The sequence below is a fragment of the Portunus trituberculatus genome, chromosome 31 (assembly GCF_017591435.1).
Source record: "Portunus trituberculatus isolate SZX2019 chromosome 31, ASM1759143v1, whole genome shotgun sequence".
Taxonomy (NCBI): Eukaryota; Metazoa; Arthropoda; class Malacostraca; order Decapoda; family Portunidae; genus Portunus; species Portunus trituberculatus.
The window spans coordinates 18,004,426-18,010,091 of record NC_059285.1 but is presented as its reverse complement, the minus strand read 5'-3'; the positions used below and the strand labels follow the sequence as shown (position 1 = coordinate 18,010,091).

Here is a 5,666-nt window from a genome sequence, read left to right as displayed (position 1 = left end):
GCCCACGTAGAGTTACAATCCAAGTCTACACTTAAATCTAGATATATGTAACCTAAATACTCCTTGAAATTGAATCACTAATACCACAAAAAACATCGCCATTAATTTGGGTGTGTAGATAGAAGGGGGAAGTGTTGAAGGTGGTAGCGAGTGTTTGCAGATCCCGCGGGCCAAACAAGGAGAACGGAATATGCCAAAGCTGTCTTAATGGTACACTATCATATATATATATATATATATATATATATATATATATATATATATATATATATATATATATATATATATATATATATATATTTATTCTCTCTCTCTCTCTCTCTCTCTCTCTCTCTCTCTCTCTCTCTCTCTCTCTCTCTCTCTCTCTCTCTCTCTCTCTCTCTCTCTCTCTCTCTCTCTCTCGTCCTGATAAAATAATGAACCAGATTTTCTTATCATCACCACCACCACCACAACTACCACTATCAACCACCACCACCGCAACCATCGCCACCGCAAGAACCACCACCACCACCAAAATAGGTCTAGCTCTCTCTCTCTCTCTCTCTCTCTCTCTCTCTCTCTCTCTCTCTCTCTCTCTCTCTCTCTCTCTCTCTTACCTTATTTTGACAGAGAGAGAGAGAGAGAGAGAGAGAGAGAGATATATATATATATATATATATATATATATATATATATATATATATATATATATATATATATATATATATATATATATATATATATATGATAGTGTACCATTACGACAGCTTTGGCATATTCCGTTCTCCTTGTTTGGCCCGCGGGATCTGCAAACACTCGCTACCACCTTCAACACTTCCCCCTTCTATCTACACACCCAAATTAATGGCGATGTTTTTGTGGTATTAGTGATTCAATTTCAAGGAGTATTTAGGTTACATATATCTAGATTTAAGTGTAGACTTGGATTGCAACTCTACGCGGGCTATTTGAATGGGTTTAATGCGACGCTCTGAGTAATATCACTAATAAACACCCAAAAGGACCAAAACACACATAAAACTCACTAAAAATACCCAAAATCATAATAAACACACCCCAAACCACTTAACACACCTAAAATACCATGCGAACACTAATACGGCGTGCGTGCGTGTGTGTGTATAACTGCCTGAAGCAAGCTCAACTCACGATGTTACTTGTATAACACCCTGCTCCCTTCTGTCCCTCTCCTGTGTCCCGGGGCTGCCACGGACGGTAGTAGACAGGATAACCTGGTGACCCATCGTGTAGGGGAGGTACAGTATACTCCAAGACTCACCAATTTCCACTGTAAACATCGTCGCCTCTCTTTCTTCGCCCTGCCATCACCAAGCCTGTCTTTCTCTTATTCGTTACTTCACTATACTCTAGTGGCGTCTTACCTTCAGTTTTGGTCCTTAGCATTAAAACCTTAACTAACATACAATTTACTAATGCTGGTTTACGTGTTTCCTTATCGTCGCGCAGACCCCTTGGCATGCGTCTATAATAATTATTATCATCATTATTATCATTATTTTGTCAGCCCTGAAAATCCTACAACCTTAAAAACACACACAAAACAATAAATAACAATAAAAAAGAAAGATGATAACAAGAACAGGCGTAAAACATCATTATTATCATTGTTTTGGCAGCCCTGCCCATCCTGCAGCCCCCGAGTGATCCTGTACGCCCTGCTGCTGCTGCCGCTCCTGCTAGTGGTGACCCTGACAATGAGAGTCAACCTGTGCTCTGTTCTCATGGACTTTTAGCATTATCGTGTGCTGAGAGAGGCGTAGAGCACTGTCTTGCTGACCCCACCTGCACACACACTCTCTCTCTCTCTCTCTCTCTCTCTCTCTCTCTCTCTCTCTCTCTCTCTCTCTCTCTCTCTCTCTCTCTCTCTCTCTCTCTCTCTCTCTCTCTCTCTCTCTCTCTCTCTCTCTCTCTCTCTTATACCTGTTGTACAAATCTTTCTTTCTTTCCTTACTCTAAAGTTGCCCAGGTCTTGGACGACTCTCTTCCTGAGTACCATCATCCTATTGTTAATATTTATTTATTTATGCATCTATTTACTTTGTTTCCATCCTAATCTTACTGCCACGATGTTTGTGCCGCGGCGAGTTCACTCTCAAACCATAAACTTCGTGTAGTACACTTTAACACGGCTAGGTACATGGTTAGTAAATATCTATGTATGCTTTCTTTTTGTGCCGCGTCCTCGCGGCAGGCATGTGACCGCGCGGTGTTAGGGTATGAATTGTATATAATTATTTTTTTCCTTGTTTCTATACACAGCCGTGAGAAGCGAGGCTGATCTTAGCGAGAAGCACATCCTTTCATTTCCATATGCAAGCACTTCTTATGCTAAGTCAGTATACGTTCCCACAGGCTCAGTGTGGGAACCTCTGGTTGCTGGATTATATATATGTAATTATTACAGCATAGACATACATTTAGTACTATCATACATTTTATTTATTTCATTTATAATGAAGTAATACTTTAACTATTGTAACCAATGCATTTGTAAGTGTTCTTAAATAAATGAGTCGGTCACCGGTGTGAGTGAGTTTTTGGTGACGAAAGATGGACAAGACGAGCTGCGTTAGTTGCAGTCTGGCGAACACACGAGCTGGCCGTTGTGCTCCCCCGGGCGTTTGCAAGGGAGCTGTGGACTGTGTGTGTGTGTGTGTGTGTGTGTGTGTGTGTGTGTGTGTGTGTGTGTGTGTGTGTGTGTGTGTGTGTGCGAGACTATCCTTGTGTAGTGTAAACAACTGTATTGTTAATATAAGGAAAACCCAAGCTGTGTTTTCGTTAACTCCCTTGAGAAGACAGTGTGAGAGAGTTCCTGAACAAACGACACTGCTACTCCGTGCCCTCTCCGTGGTAACATAACATTGACCACAACATAGTTGTGGTGGTAGTTGTGGTGGTGGTGGTGGTGATAAGAAAATCTGGTTCATTATTTTATTAGGAGAGAGAGAGAGAGAGAGAGAGACAGACATTTGAAACATTTGAAACATTTATTTATAGCAATTAGCTATATAAACATACAAATATGTATTTGCTTTCATGTAAAAATATATACTATAGTTACATATATAGCTAAAGCTAGCCTATATAAAACAGCTTTTTAGGCATGAAAAAAATATCCTTAAAAATATTAAACAATCTGGCTGGGGCAACAATATCTATTACTGTTATGAGAATATAATAGTGTACCATTAAGACAGCTTAGGTCTAAACCATTCTCCTTGTTTGGCACTCGCCACCACCTTCAATACTTCCCCCTTCACCAAGATCACCAGCACAGGACACGATCAAGAAGAGAAAGAGAGGATTAAGATGTCACACTAACCATTAACTCGATACGTGAAGCGAGAATAACTATTGTCTCCCATTAATAATAGCTGTAGTACTGGGGAGTTGTCATTGACAGTTGTGTACCGTACAGACAGCACAGCCTTCACGCACATACAGTGGTGGTGGCGCTGGTGGTGTTGGCGGTGGTGTTTACTGCTCAGTCTTCACACCCAGACGCATTCACTCACAGCCATAGATACTCAAAACATACACACACACACACACAATGAAGTGAAGTGTTACCATATTCCCAGGCAGTTTTTAGCAGCACAAGCGGCAAGACAAGAGTGAACCAGCAGTGCAAGGCAAGGCACCATGACCTGCAGCCTTCACCACACCCCTCCTTCACTTACTCAAGGTGTGTTTAAGGTCATTCGCTTATCTTGGGCCTCCATTTACCTACGGGAGTGAAAATACCTCGAACTGTACCCAGATTTGTAAAGGTGATTAGGTAAACAAGCGGTCATAGAGGCAAGTTGTGTATATTCGCCGTTGTTATTTGCGTCCTTCACTCACAGTAAGCCAAACATGTGCCAGAGTGCACCCACCAGTCTACCATTTCATCTCCCATGGTCATTTCTTCCCTATATGGCTTCATTTTGTTGTGGTGAGATTTTAAAGGCAACATATGGACCCCGCGCCGCCGCTGTTCCCGCCTCCAGGTCCCCGGATGTTACCTACCCCTCCTGTCCCCTGCCACCATCCCCCCCTGGCAGCCTGCTCGGTCCAATACTTTTTTCTAATATTTCATAAGAGTAATGTTACGCTTCCATGGTGTGTTTTTATGGTTTGTATAAATGTTTCGTTGTGTTTGAAGTGTGTTGCGCGCCTGTGTTGGGTAAATATGTGGCGTTTAGTGGTGTTTTATGGCGTGTGTTAAAGGCTTTTCAACGGTCAAAATTTTCCCTCTCGAATTTTGAGGTTTCTTATTTGAAGGTATAAGTGGGCCTTTGTGGTATCAAAGGATCGGGTGTCCTCTTTTGAGCGTGAAATCAATCTATTGAGTGAAATATGTGAACTTTGAAATGGTGTTTGGTGGTGTTGAAAAAAACGTCTTATTTTTCTTTATTTTATTTGGTGACGTTTGTGGTTCTCGGTGTAACTCGCTGTGGAATGCCTTGAAAGATACCTCACACTCCCTCAAATGTGGTAAAACACTCGCCAAGTGAAAATGGCTTGACTTTGCAGGGCGTTTTAGCAGATTTATGAGTTTGAATGTTGTTTTATATTTAGCATACTTAATTTAGACATTTTTTGAAAACTAGTTAAGCTGGAGTTGTTTTGATATTTTTAAACTTAGTTTTACTATTTATCACGTCATAAAATAACAAGCACTCGGCCGTGGCTTCGTTTTTTCTAAAAGTCATTTTTAAAATGAAATGATTTACGTAATTTAGCCGAGTCAACCCCGCTCCCGTTCTCTTGTGATGACCACCACAGCCCAGGTGGTGACTCATTATAGCCCCGGGCTGCCGCCTCTTTTCCAAACCCGCAGTTCGTCAATATTTTGCCTAATATCTGGTGATTCCTGCGTGTTTTCGTGTGTTTCTGGGTTCAGGTGTGTAGATAGTAGTAGCATAAGGAAGTAGAAAGGAGAAATAAAGGGGGATAAGGAGGAAGGAAGGAGAAAGAGAGAAGGAAGAGAAGGAGAAGCCAAGTCACAATACTTAAGTCACCCTTCTTATCCTCAATATTTTGTCTAATATCTAGTGTTTTGATGTGTTTCTAGGCTCAGACGTCAACACGGAAGCAACAGAAGGAGAAACAAAGGAGGAGGACGAAGAAGAAACGAGAAATAGAGGCGGAATAGGAGAGGGAGCCAAGGTGTAATATTTAGGTAAGTGTCCATTTTAATCCTAACTCACCTGGTTTACTCACTCTTCATAATGCATTGTGTTGGATTTGGGACACATTTGGGGCGTTTTAAGTGTGTTGCAGTGTGTTTGAGTGTATTATAAGGGTGTTTTGGGTATATATCGTGTGTTTTAAGCCTCTTAGGTGTATTTGACATGCCTTGAGTGTGGTGTGGAGGTGTATTTGAGTACTGGCATGTTTTGAGTGTGTTTTGGGGGCATTTTGAGGTGTTGCATGGTGTTTTGAGTGTGTTTTGGGGCAATTTTGAGTGTTTTAAGTGATTTTGGTGTGTACTGGGTGTATATAGTGCGTTTTGGGTGTATTTGAGGTGTTGCAGGGTGTTTTGAGTGTATTTTGGGGTAGTTCTGAGTGTTTTAAGGTGTGTGGGTGTGTGTTAGGGGTGTTTTGGGTGTGTGTGTGAGGGTGATTTGGTGTATATTTGGTGTTTCTAGTAAGTTTTG

The 5,666-nt window shown here is 41.3% G+C and overlaps 1 long non-coding RNA gene across 1 annotated transcript; it reads left to right on the top strand.

Moving 5' to 3' along the window:
* The first annotated feature begins 1,136 nt into the window (after window positions 1–1,136).
* Window positions 1,137–5,129, top strand: LOC123511285. Its single transcript, XR_006676742.1, has 3 exons — window positions 1,137–1,259; window positions 3,606–3,709; window positions 5,081–5,129. It is a non-coding gene; the product is annotated as an uncharacterized LOC123511285 (long non-coding RNA).
* Window positions 5,130–5,666: the final 537 nt, after the last annotated feature.